Raw genomic sequence first — 14298 nt, forward strand, 5'->3', positions numbered from 1 at the left:
AGCACTTTATCTGCCTTCAAGCACTTAGAATCTTCTGTTCCCTGTGCGCTGTGTCCTTCCCTCGCAATGCAGATGCACATCAGCCTACATAAAGCTCTGAAGAATGGAGGCAAATCATTTACCTTTGGTTCCTAACCAGTAGCATTTCCATTTAAGTTCCTAGCTCCTTACTGTAATCACCTTCTACGCAATTTCAATCAAATCATATCCATCAGTTTGACCAGCCTAAAGCTTAACGATGGAAAAACTTTCATGTGTGTTCCCAAATGCAGTAAATAATGACAAATTGTAGCTTGCATCACTTATCTGACCCATGCTTACTCCTCATTAATAATCTTCTGATCCAGAAGTAACTCACTGCATAAATTTATCTCAGGGAAAAGCTCTCTGGGGCAGGTAAAGCTGTCACACAAATCCTCATGTGAAAGTAAACTGTAAAACAAGAGACTCATCCACTTTAAAATATAGTGATCTGGCAAGAGGAGAAGTCACATCTCCAACATACATCTCAGTTTCCCCTTATGCACCTGGTCTGGAGTTCCCTCTTCACACTTAAACCATCTGCACTTTTACATTTGGATAGGCAGCTTGGTAGAACCATGTATGAAAAAGAACTCAGCTCCCAAATCCTGCCCCCACCCAAACACAAGGTTTTTGCAGCAGGTGCACAGGCTGTGCCAATGGCTTCCACCAGCTCTCCAAGGAGGCACGTCGTGCTGGCAGTGTGGCTGCGCATCACTCAGCACAGTGACAATGAACTCACAGCATCAGTATCCAGATTAGTCAACTTAAGGCAAAAGAGTCTCATCTGAGACAAGTTCCTTGGGACAAACAGGGGATGTGGAGAGTCTGACCCACAGCCTGAGCTGGTTTAGATGTACCACCTGTACCAGCAGATATCTAAAGATCATAGAATCATTAAGACACTAAGCTGCACTTGGATCTGCTCTCCTAAGTTTTTCCACCCCGCTAATGCCAAGCTGGGGGAGCTGGAGAAGGGAATGGAACACTTGAAGAACCACACACTGCTTACACCCACAGCTGCCCTTGGCACCAGGTGAGAGACATCCTCACTAGGTGTGCTATATCATAAATCACACTGAAGGAGGTCCAAGCAGTGCTACCTCGCAGTGTAGACATGGCCCTGGGATATGAGGATGGACCCCTGAGGATCGCTGTCATCTTTCACCTTTCCAGCAGCCCCACAGGCTTTGACAATCAAGGGACGCAAAGGTGAAAACAGGCCTGATCTGCATTTGGATGTGCTCCATTCCAAGGCTGCAAATCACTATCCAAGCCACACTGTGAGGACCAGGCACAGAAGAGAAGCTACAGATGGCGGCCAGACCCCACTACATACAGCCCCACGAGCGGGGGTGACCAACATATTGCCTATCAGTGTGGGCTGAGCCTCAACTCTGCTTTGAGTCTGAGAATCACATGGCCAGCTGGGCAGGACGCTGGCACCTCTACTGGAGATGCTCCTCGAGGTCAGCCCAGAACCAGCAGAGAAATCAGTGCACTGAGCAGTGCAACAGCCTCAGGTCCCAGCTGTGCCTGCAGCCCTGCTGCCACCTCCAGCATGGAGCTGATCGAGCTCTGCAGGAGCACAGCGATCCACAGCCAGCAACAGGGTGTGCTGCTGCTGTACGGGTAATGAGAAAGCCAGGAATAGCAAGGGAGAGGAGAGATTATTAGATAATAAATTATCAATGCACCAAAATCTACTCTGTACATATTTTTCCCCCCTTACAGATTCCCTAATGTCCTGGGAAAGTGACAATTACACAATTTAAGGAGGTTACTTTTATTAAAATCCTTTTTTTATATGACTTTGCTTTTAATATACAGCTGAGATAAAGCAGCTGATTAGAGGAAGGGCGCAAAATAAAATATTTAACGCTCACAGAAGGAGCAATTTGTCCTTCCCCCACATGCAACAGCAGCGAGGCAGGCAACGAAGGCTGACGAGCAATTAACGAGCTGCATCCTGCTGTCACACCACTGCACGTGTCACCAGCACCCGGGTTTGAGGCAGGGCTGGCAGTCCCCATAAGGGGGAGTGCTGAATAATCCCACCAGGGGATCCAGTGAATCCCCACATTCTGCCCCACGTTGCTCCCATCACTTTCCTTGGACAGCAGCACGCCCCAAGAACCTCACAGTGAAGATGAATGGGGAGCAATGTGTGCTTTTATGAGACGGAGTGTTCTTGCATGTCCAGAGGTAAGAGGCCAGCACGCTGCACAATGGTCTTGTCAAGCCACCTAGATTAATTTAATAATAATGGCTTCCAAATGCTCCTATGTGGCAGAAAGTGAATCCTTCCTAAACGCTGCTTGCAGTGTGCTGTGAAGCAGAGAAAAAAAGTGTATGGATTGTTAACTACACCACAGGTGAGATATAATAGCACCATGCTCTCAGAGCCATGTACAAACACTGCCTAATTGCTGCTTGCTAACACCCCTATGAGCCAGGCACATATTTCTATTGCCCACAACCATAAAGACAAAAAGAGATTGATGTCCCAGGGGAATCAGAAGTAATTCAGTCCTCTCAGCATCAAATCCCTATAGCCTCCCACCTGGAGTTGGGAGAGCCCAAGCAGGCAGCATCCCAGCCCAGGTTGCAGCAGTATGGAATTGCTACGTGAGGTGGATGAAGTTACCCAATGGGGTCTGAGCTCCCATCTGAGAACCAGGAGCTCTCACCTGCCATGGTTGGGTCATCAAATATGCAGCCAGGTGATACTGTAAAGGGCTGATGGAGCCCTGGGCAGCCTGATGTACTGGTTGGCAACCCCCATGGTAGGGGGCTGGAACTAAATAATCTTTAAGGTCCTTTCCAAGCTAAAGCATTCTATGAAACAAAACCTCACCATGAGCCAAGGGGCCCTGCAAGGCTCATCCTGGTAGAATTAGCAGGCTGAATGATGCTGCAAATCACTTCTGAGTTGCAGAGGTAATGTAGTGGCAGGAATGCAGACAGTCATCATACTTGAAACACCAGGGCATGTGTTTCCATATAGAAAGGTTGAAAGTAAAAAGTCACCTCACTGCCACGTCTTCTGGTCAGCATTTGACTTGTTAACTCCTGCTGCAAGCACAAGAGCCCTGAGTTATGGGTGTTATGAGCTGCAGCCAGATATGACCTCCATCATGCCTAGGCTGGAAATGCACGGCCAGCACATCCCTGTCTCAGAGCAGAGCAAAAGTCATTGATGGTGGGGAAGAAAACCTTGTGGGGGGCTGGAGTTATGCATAGCTAAGGAAAAATGCATTATCTCTGCCCAAGGAGAAAGAAGGATTGTGGCACTGAGGGACGCAGTTACTGGGCATGGTGGGATGGGTTGATGGTTGGACTTGGTGATCTTAGCCATCTTTTCCAGCCTTAATGACTCTATGACTGGATCATTTGGCTTAGGTTAATAACATTTGGAAATAACATGGACGCTTGGCCATATATCTGCAAGCCCTATTGCCACTGCCAAAGTTGCTCAGAGCTTTGCTTTTTAACAGGGCCATAAAGAGCTCCTCATGTGCCTTGAAGGGGCATTTAAAAAGTGTTTTCACATAATAATCAGACTTAATCTCTAAGTTTTGCTGAAGTTACTTTCCCAGGGCCCTGGGCAAAAATCAATCTTAAAAGCGTTATGGAGCTGAACTGTAGTACTTAGATAATTTATTATTCCATAACTGTGAGTCTTAATCTAATTACAGATCATATCTAGGATTTGCTTCAACATCTATTTATTCTTCTATTTTTGCTTGCAAACATTCACAAAGAAATGACATTGTAAGCAGAGGAGATGGGAACCACGCTGTGCTCTTCCTGCTGCTCCCCCATACTTTGAGTTACCAACGACCAGGAAACAAGAGAAGAACAGCAACAGGCAACATTTTCTTCTTTCACAGCAGGACTGAGCAGTTCTCAGCACAAAACCTCCCTGCAGCCATGCCAACCACAGCCAGCTCCGGTGCTCCAGTGCACAAAACCATCCTCACAAAGGGCCACACACCCTAAAGGCTCCCAGCAATCAAGGTAGGATTCCTTTCCCCATTTAAGTGCCTGTTTTTCCCTCTATTTAAGTGCCTTTGGTTTCCTTTAGGTCCACTCCCTCATAAGGGAATTATCCTGCTTCCGTCTGCTTCATGCAGCACTCGCTGAACATTAGCTTTCTTCTAACCAAGACAGTCAGGTCCAAACCAACAAAGCCATTTGCAGAACTTCAGAAGCCCACAGGAAAACCTCCTCATGTTCAACCTACAGGGAGAAACCCAACCAAATACACCCAAACACCAGCATTTCCCAGGAGACCATCACATCCCAGCCTTCTCTTTGAGCAGCCGTGAGCTTTGCACTACCATCATGCAATGCATTGAGCCTGACATCATTTGCCATGGCCTGCAGCACAGGGATGCTGCTTGCCCCAGCACTGAACAAATCAATCACAGCATGCCTGGGGACAGACCCATCTCAATGTGGTACCTCATCCTCTCCACACCCTGGGGGAATCCTGCTGACAGTACATGATTCATTTGGTTAAAGGAGCTTGTTAGGAGCCTGAAATAAGCACCTGAGATGCAAAAAGTGCTGATAGAAATAAATAATTTCATGGCGTGTATTAACATTAAATCACTGAGGCAGCATGGAAACAAACTTAGCCCCTTACTTAGTTCCACAGTGACCCCACTCACATTTATTAACTTCTTCTGCTAGAAGTTGTTAGCATGTAAGAGATACAAAGATCAATTCCACACAGGCACCTGCCTGCAAGGACTCAGGAAGGGCCAAATGATGCCAGCAAGAGCTGGGGAGGGAGCTGCAGGTTTAGGAAGGGATCCAGGTCTGCTCACTCCACCTGCAAGCACAGCCGGGAACAGGAAGATAATCATCTTTTGAGGCTTTTTAAGGCAATGACACCTGGCTCCTGGGCAAAGCCATGGCTTAGTTTGGAAAGGTTTTGCTGACTCCTTTGGGACTATGGTGTTTTCTAAGAGCAGGTCTGAGAGACTGAGTTAGTCTTTTTGAAATTCTGGTTTCTTCCTGCTTATTGTTTTCAGAAGCAAAATTGCTCCAGAGTGCAAAAACTACACAACAGCTGTTTCTGCACCCCCAGGTCAGGGCAATAAGTGAAGAAAATCAACGTTGAAAACTCAACATTAACACAGGCTTCACCTGAGGAAAGCAAGTGTCCTCTTGTGGGCATGCAGCCTTGAAAGCTTTTCCTTTCACATCACGAGCAGGTTTTAAAACCAACAACAAAAGAAACAAGCAAAGTGCTCCTGGGAGTACCAGCCTCCTTGGCAATCTGGCTGATCACCTTTGTGCATTGCTCTCCCCCTCTTGCACAAGGCAAGCACAGCAAGCAAGGCTCAGTGTTTTCCTGCAGCTCTTGGATGCCACCCTTGGGTGCTCAGGAGAAGGCAGCATTGAGCCTTTGTTTTCATTCCACTTCTCCTCATCCTGCCCAGCAGGAAACTCAATGGGACTCTGCACATTTTCCAACCTCAACACCTTTTGCAGTTTTAGAGTAGATGCATGCCATGTTTGCATGCCTTCTGTGCATCTTTGGATGTATGATGCAGTTCAATGCACATCACTGGGTTTCCTCCCCCAATCATTCCTGAGCAAGGAGAGACTTCGGAAGGAAGAGGAAGAAATGAGGCTCAGGAAGAGCACAGCAGCAGGAAAATCTGCTGCATCGCTGAGTTTGCCCATGTCCCTATAGCACATCCTTCCTCAGACTCTGCTCTCTCCATGGAAGAAGACAAGTCCCATTTTCTATATTAACTGTCAGCGTGGCTCTGTCTATCTGAGTAATCATGAAAAATGAAGCCATAACTCATCTGCTTTGTGCAAAGGCCTTTGGCCTCCTCTTGACTCACTGCTGAATTGAAATTTGCTGGGGCCGTGGGGCTGTACGGCAGCAGAGAAATGAATGGCACTGCTACAGATGTATGCTCCATTCCCTGAAGAACTCAGGAGCTGTGGGTTATAACAACAGCCCGTGGTCCTCTTAACTTGCAAGAGAACACCAGACTGTGCCCAAACTGATACTGCTCCGGACTGGGAGAAGCCTCAGTCATATCAAAAAGCAGAAATCTGTAGCAAAGGGTCTTTGTTTTACAGTCACCTTTGACTATATGACTTAGTTCTGGCTCTGTAGGCACTGCTATAAGGGCACTCATAGCATCTTATGCAACTTTTATCAAAAGAATACTTAAATCCACAAATTCACAATTTGGAAGCGTCCCTTTTTTTGTGAGTGCTCTTCAGCATCTGTTCCCATCTATCCTTACCTAACCACTCATTAAACTAACCACGCACTGAACTACTTTCTCCCAGTGCTGACTATGGCAAACAATAATGCTGATACAAGGAACAGAGCTTGACCCAAATCCCCTACAAGTAAGAGTAGTGCTCTCTCTTCAAGTGTGTAAGACCCTGCACATCAGCTCCCCAGCCTGTGCCTGTCAACCAATGGTCATCCCCACCTGTGCCCCTTCCAGCAAAACTCACCCACCCCTTTCAGACGTTTGCACCCAGCTTTGTGGGGCAGAGATTTCCCCGTGGGCAGGATGCTGCTGTGCAGGCTGAAACCATGAGAAGCTGTCCGAAAATCTGCTGTGAAAGTTGAGCTGACTGGTGAGTAATCACTGCGCTTCCCTTTGCCATGGGAGTCACATTCATTATCACCAAATGAGAAAGGGCTTTATCCAACCCTCCTCTGAGTCACTCGGAAAAAAAGAAAACTTATTAGCTTCTATTTTCTTCACTGCATCTCTTCAAAATCTCCTAACAGCCAGAAACCCAGATCGAAAAATATGACACACTCCAATTTCCCTTGATTTAATTTCCTCAAGCTGACTAATTTAATTGCGGTATTTGCCTGCTACCTTCAGCTCTGCCTTCGTACTGTCTTCCTGTGGCTGAAACCCTCTCCCCAGTCCTATTCCCTAAGCTTAAATCTGCACAGATGTTTCCAAATTTGTATTTGTTAGAGACTAATTACCCTCATTCCCCAATGGATCGTTCCGTGGGGATCAGATATTCTGTTTGCGATCACAGATGTAACGCACACACACCCGCACTCACATTGCGTGGTTATCTGAAAGAGGTCGGGTAATTAAGTATCACAAAAAGGATAAATTGTCTGAAGTGAAAGGGAGATTAAAAATGAAATCTGGGTGATTTTTTTAATCTTCTATGCGAGATGAGCTTGAAAGGCAGAACTGGGAGCAGAGGTACGGGCAGAATTAGGATTACATGTAGCCACTGAGAACACAATACCAAGGTGAGGCAGTATGTTAGATACCCACAGAACCAAAAATAAAAGCTTTCAATGAATTTCAGACTTTATCTTACCCCTCTGTTACACTTTCCAGTTTGGAAATAATACAAGAACGTTAAGGGCAGCAGTGAAACTGTAACTGAAACAGATTCGATGTGACAACATGCTCCCAGATAGGTCAGGAAGAGGGGCTGGTTTCTTTGTTGTGGGCAGCCTCTCCCAGCCCCATAAACCAGCTCAGTGCCTTTCACCAAGCAAAAGGCAGCAGGGAACAAATGCAGGAGGATCTGTACCAGCACGTGGAGCCACACATCAGCTCCCAGCGCCTTGATGCTGCTTGCATGGATATGTATTTCCTGCTTTGGGGCTCCAGTTGCTCAGGTTCCACCCCTTCTGGTCACACAGCTAAATTGCCTCCAGCTGCGCTCCCAGGGCTGACCAGGTCCAATCCCAGGTGCTCAATCAGTGGTTCTGGACAGGACTCAAAAGCTCCCATACAGGAGCCTGGCTGCAATACAAATGGAAACTTCTTTGCACTGATCACCCAATCCTAATGAGGACATCACTGCACCAAGGAGATTAGGGTTCTGTATTTGTTCAGCTTGGATTCTGAATATAAACAAGAAGCTGGGCATTACTCAGAAGTATATTTGTTGTTGTCCTGCTGACAGAGGATCCAACCTGCAAGCTCAGGATGGGTCCTGTGAAAGCTTCCAGCAGCCATGCCCAGACCCAAACCTTTCCAACTGTGTCACTGTAACATGGCCCACACCCAGCAGCTCAATGCCATCCACAAGACAAGTGCCTACACACACATTCATCACTGCATCTCTATTCTCATGTGACCCCCAGGATGCTTCCCTGCATGCCAAGCCTTAAAAGCTGGATGCTGCTGTAATGCAGCCAGCACCAGCTGGAGAGCTCAGTGATACCACCAGGTCACCACCACTCCAATCCTGCCCCAATGGCTTCCCAGAGCAAACCCTCTCCATGAAAAGCAGAGGATACATGAAAAGCAAAGGGAAGGAAGGGTGTGCATCACAGAAATAACCCTTCCCTTTTTACCTGCAGCTCTTGGTTGATGCCCTGCATAGAGCCGGCCATCCCCCACAGAGTCAGGATTTTTGTCCTAGGTGTAAACTCAGAATCTTTTTTACTTTCCTTTGTTAAATGGTGAAATACCTTTCTGAAGGGAAGAAAAGAAATCTTGTGTCAACTGACATGTTTCTCTTCAGTTTGGGCTCTCAACTACTCCTCCCTCTTGCTTTTCTGTATTTTGAAATAAAAGGTTATTTCAAACTAAAAATATCAAAACCTGTCATTCGAATCCAGTCAACTTCCAAATACTGCCTTTTTCTCTGAGAACTCAGATTGTCAAATCAATACAATTACTGCATGCTGCACATGCAGAAAAGCATGACTTCATCAAACAGCAGAGCAACAGCCTGCGGTGTGGCACAAGGGGCCAGGATGGGGCAGGGACTTGATGGGTCCAGTGGATGCCTGGAATGCATAGCAACTGCGAAACACAGAGGTAAAGAAAAACGTTCCTTTGTGCCAATTGCCATTAAGAAATCACGAAATGACACGGTGACATTTTGTCTCAAGTTTTCTGTTAAAAACTTCATTTCAGAATTGCAGAGTTTCCACTGTCATCTGTCCTACAGCTCTGTTTGTGTTCTCCCAGTGTTTGACATGCCCACCATGCCTTATAATAATGTTACTTTGACTGACAAGTTCGACCATGACAGAACGTATGACTTGAAACGTTCTTGGCTTTTTACTTATTTATTGCTAAAATACACAGGACAGCAGATACCAAATACCTCTCCAGAACAAAACATCTCCTGTTTGTTCCAATGAAGCAACTTGAAGCAAGCTGGCACGCTGATCAAAGCGTTGCCTACTTGAGAACTGTCAAACCATTTCACTGCAAACTAAATGGGAAACATTTTGAAACATGGGAATAATCCAAGGTGTTGTTCAGCAAGCCAGATCCCAGCCAGCCCTAATGCAAGAAAAACATTACCATGATTTGTTTAACAGATTGTCATAGTATACCATTATCAGTGAAATCTGCTCTTCACTATTAACACGGTGTTAGAAAATGATAGGCCTTTGATACGGCTCAATGTCTCATTCTTACCACTAAATTGGAGAGATGTATAGATATAAAGCCCTATTCAGTGAATAAGGAAGTAGTTGAATAGTCACAGACTCACTGAGAGCAGCGGAAAAGGACCTGAGGATTCAGGTGGACAAAAGCTGGATGTGAGCCTGCAGCACATGGGGGAATATCTCTAAATGTAAAGATGTGAAATTCAGCGTAGATGCTAGGGAGAAATTCTTTATTCAGAGGCAATAAGGCCCTGGCACTGCTGCCCAGAGCTTTAGGTGCCCCATCCCTAGAGGTGCTCAAGGCTGGGTTGGATGGGACCCCAGGCAGCCAGAGCTGGGGGTGCAACCAGCCTACAGCAGGGGTTGGAGTTCAGTGCTCTTAAAGGTCCCTTCTAATCCCAGCCATTCTACAAACAATGAACATAGGCTGTAGAAACTGATTCAGAGGGTTAAGGATCATATAAAAGATTAAGACACGCATTTGTGAAAAAGAAAATAGTCAAGTCAGGATTTATATTGCTATAGAGCTTGTAAGGAACCTAAATAATAGTAATTACAAAAAATAAGTCATGTTAGTAATAAGACACTGGCAAAGGGAGGAGTTCCTCCATAACTCAGCAGAGCTGAGCTATCAACTGCCAGAGCAAAGGCTCATAATGAGCCCCTGTGAAAAGTGACTGGTTCATTTGTACTGATACTTCCATTGCTGCTGGTAAGAAAAAGGCTAGAATTCTGACTACAGGGGAGAAGCAATAATTTGGAAGATATTTATGTAAATTACATGTTTGCAAATCAGCTGGGTCTGCAGAGATTCACTGTCAGGTACTTAGAGGTGGCAGAGGCAACCTCAGGGCTGTTAGCACTCATCATTGAAAACTCAGGGACTGCAGTTGGTCCCAGAAGAATGGAGAACAGCAAACCTAGCAAGGAATTACAGGCCAGTCAACTTGCTTCAATTCCCAGAAAAAATATTGGAACAAATCATCAAACAAATGCTTTGCAAGCACCTGAAAGGTAACCAGGCAGCAAGGAACGGCCAACATGGATTTGTCAAGAACAAATCATGTCAAGTCCTTCAGGTGTTTTTTCTATGACAAGGCAGCAGGGCTCACAGAGAAGACAAGTAGTGCTGTTGGATATATCAGTGTACACTGGGTAATTATTTGTCCTGGGCCAATATTATCCATTATTTTCACTATTTGATATGGGGTGATACCAAGTTTGGAGATGACTTTATCTGGGGCAAAGCCATGAGTACATTGGAGATGATGAACACTCAAACACATCTTAATAAGCAGGAGTTCATGACTCAATTGTAGCCGCATGCATTCAGGGTACACATCAATAAAGCCTGTTGAATTTGCAGGGCAGCGGAGCACCAGAACCCCTTGTTCAAGGAGGATGCCCAACCTCCATCCCTGCACCCTGCTGCTGCCTGGCTGCCCAGCCAACCAAGAAGATGCTCCTTAATTTTTACTTTTTAATAACTTTTCAATGGAAGAAGGAAAAAAAGAGTCTTGGAGGAACAGCCACACGCATCACTCACAGCAACTCGAGAAAGCATTGGCTCTGAGAACACAGAGTTTAATTCTCTATGGAGTGTTCTACTATATGGAGAGAATCATTATGGTGCCTAAAGAAGACAGTACTAAACAGGTTTGTCTCCATTCTCCTACAGCTTTCTCAGCTCCTTGTATAACAAACTGCCTGGAGCTCATGTAAGATACAATTTAGACTCCTGTTGGCTGTGTTGTTTGTTAATAATTAATGCATATAGGACAATATATCAGACATATTTAAAACAGTGCAATCTCGCTACGCTTTTATAGCATTTCGAAATTGATAGCTCCTGTTCTAGATACAGTGAAAACCTGAACTAGAGTAACAACTGACTCCATACTTCTCCATTTCATCCATTTTTAATTGCCAGGAACACCAGGCCAAGTTTGCAGTACTTTCAGAAGATTTTTATATGTTATCACAAGCAACTGAATCATTGATGTGCAACAAGTTTTATTAAACATAGCATTTCATGGGCACCAAGTTGGGTGGATGCAATTTTTCTGGGATCGAGTTGTCAGCACAGGAGGGGGAACCTCCAAAAACAGCTGCTGAAGAGAGAGGAAGAATCATAGAATGGCCTGGGTTGAAAAGGACCACAATGATCATCCAGTTTCAAACCCCTCTGCTATATGCAGGGTCACCAACCACCAGACCAGGCTGCCCAGAGCCACATCCAGCCTGGCCTTGAATGCCTGCAGGGATGGGGCATCCACGGCCTCCTTGGACAACCCATTCCAGGAAGGGAGGAGAGAGACTGATTCTGCACTGCAGTTCCTACAGCACTGCCATTAGATCTCACCCTTAGACACCATTCACTGCTTCCTCCTTAGCCAGCATCACATGCTGCACCCACATGCATTAACACAAGCACAGATACCTTCATTCCTGCAGCCTGAACTCTTACTTCCCCTCCCCCCCCCTCCTTTTGCAATGATAAACAATACTAAAAGGATGTCTTTATTCACTAAATTGTTTATTTTTTCCTCATGTCAATCTATTTGGACCAAAACTGGAAATGAATGCAAATGCACAAATCAGCATTTCACAGAGCTTTCTATTAGAGGCTCTCTGTGTGTGCTAGGTAATAAAAATATTTGTATTAAAACATGCTTCGCATTTAAATCTGATTTACCATACAAAAGAAGAATTATATGCACTCACTAAAATTGAAGTGATTATTTCCACTAACTGGGGCCAAATCTACCAACACGTTAGAGCATATAGAGGTAAAACCCTCTTGCATCAGTGTTTCATGCAGAGACTGCAAAAGAAAAACCCACTTTCCTGGTTTGGAAAGATTGGGGTTGGTTGGTTTTTATTATGATTTAAAAGAAAAAGAAATCTGATTGCTTTAAAGCCACCTATTTTAATCCGCCCCATCTCCTATTGAGATCTTTTTGCAGACAGAACATACATGGGGCTCTCAGGACAAGAGACAACACCTCCATCAGGACAGCTCTGGTGCTCACCCAGCACATTAGACCAGGATCATAAAATCATTAAGCTTGTGAAAGATCACTGAGATCATCTCATCTCATCCAGTCCAACCATCAGCCCACAGAGATGAGAGCAGACAGACCCCAGGGACCAGGCAGCAGCTTATTTGTGCCCAACCCAGTCTGCAGAGAGCACTGGTGTTGGGTGACAGTCCCATGTTTTGTGCTATAACCATGACCAATGTTTCAAAGCTGAACACAGCTTGTATCACCTCTTGGGCACCAGGAGATAAAGCTTTGCCTTCATCCAAAAATCCACAAGCACTCCTTTAATGCATTATTATAGTACAGGACCACAGGAATAAGCCAAATCAATAACAACTTTTTAAGTCCCAGCTTTTTTGTCACCATCCTGTTGCTGGCTTTAAGACAATCCTCCCCCACTGCTTGGCTCAGCCCCTCTGCCCACAGCAGCACCAACAGCCCTTGGAGTGAAGGCAACACCTCAATGCATAGAGATCAGCCCTGTTCCCCAAGGGATGAGCTGCAGTTCTCTTGGGGTGAGGAACAGGCACATCCTGATATCTTCATCAATAGCTGTTCAGCAGCAGCAGGGCTCCAACATCCCTCTGCACACCCAGGAGCTGGGATTTGGGCACCAGTGGAAAGTTACCACAAGAAATCAGCACAAAACCCAGGGCTTAAAACACCATCAGCGTCACCATAGACGCAAACAGCATCCACAGAAGACATAAATGGAATACCAAGTCCCAGAGCATCCCACCCAGAGCTCTCAATGGGCTACAGGACACTATGTGAAAAGAAAAACATATTACTCCTATTTGCTGTATAAACAGATTGCAGTCTGTGCTCATTACACAGCCCTGCATCTCTACTCAGCCATAGCACATTAAATGCAAATGAAAGAGGAATAGGCAGCACTACAGCTAACAGCCTCACCAGGCACTGCTACAGGCTGCTCCTGCACAGCTCCCTTAGCCTGCCCCATCCCTGGTTTTGGAGCTGCAAACAAAAGCCATGCAAATCCTTACTGCACATCAACAGCACCGTCCTCTGTTGGGTTTTCCTTATTTATGGATAACAAGTAGAACAAGGGAATAGGCTGTTGCCACTGACCCCTCATGGCATGCTCAACAACGCTGCTTTGTGAAGTTTCCAGCTTGCACAGGTACACCACCCTGGGAAGCTGGTAGCGTTGTACCAGGAGCACAGAGGTCCCCAGTGCAGTGGGTCTGGAGAAGGGCTCTGGGGAGACCTCACTGTGGTCTTCCAGTATTTAAAGCAGGGGGGTTTATATACATGGATTATGATAGTGGTAGGACAAGGGGGAACAATCCCACAGCTCTGACAATACCACTCATTGCCATAACTATTTTATGAACCATAGTTTTCCTAATTAATATAGAATCAAAGAGATCATTTTCAAATGCTGTCTTTTCTTCCTCATCTGAAATGCCCATCTCTCAAGCTGGCTGGCTCTGCCTCTTTGAAAGACCTTTCTTTCCTTGAATTGAAGCCTCCTCTATATAGCCTTCAATAGCCATGTCTCCATGGCTCAAGTGAGCCAAGAGCAGAAATAACCCCGAGGTCCCATAGCAAAGTAACCACGCTGCTTTTTGCTCTGTGCTCTCAGAGAGGTAAGAAATAGCCTGAACTAAGCTCAGAGAATGGAAGGCAGCATCTGACGGTGCTAAAAAATACCAAAGTACCAGGGAGGGTTTCTCCTGCAAACAGCACTGCCCACCTACAGACATGAGCAGGAGAGTTGCAGGCAGTGGGGAGGCAGCGTTGCTGCAGGGCAGAGAGGATTCAGGTGCTCTCAGGCAGCCCACCTGGGCTCTGTTTTCTAACCCAGCAGAGCAGTAA

At 45.8% G+C, this 14298-nt stretch overlaps 1 long non-coding RNA gene across 1 annotated transcript in view; it reads right to left on the reverse strand.

Moving 5' to 3' along the window:
• Positions 1 to 1996: 1996 nt before the first annotated feature.
• The window catches only part of LOC107322873, a 36732-nt gene continuing 24430 nt past the window's right edge, over positions 1997 to 14298 (reverse strand). The window contains exon 11 of the long non-coding RNA XR_001559073.2: positions 1997 to 2349. This is a non-coding gene — a long non-coding RNA (uncharacterized LOC107322873). The remainder of the gene's footprint in view (positions 2350 to 14298) is intronic.

Source organism: Coturnix japonica, chromosome 20, assembly GCF_001577835.2.
Source record: "Coturnix japonica isolate 7356 chromosome 20, Coturnix japonica 2.1, whole genome shotgun sequence".
NCBI classification, from domain to species: Eukaryota; Metazoa; Chordata; class Aves; order Galliformes; family Phasianidae; genus Coturnix; species Coturnix japonica.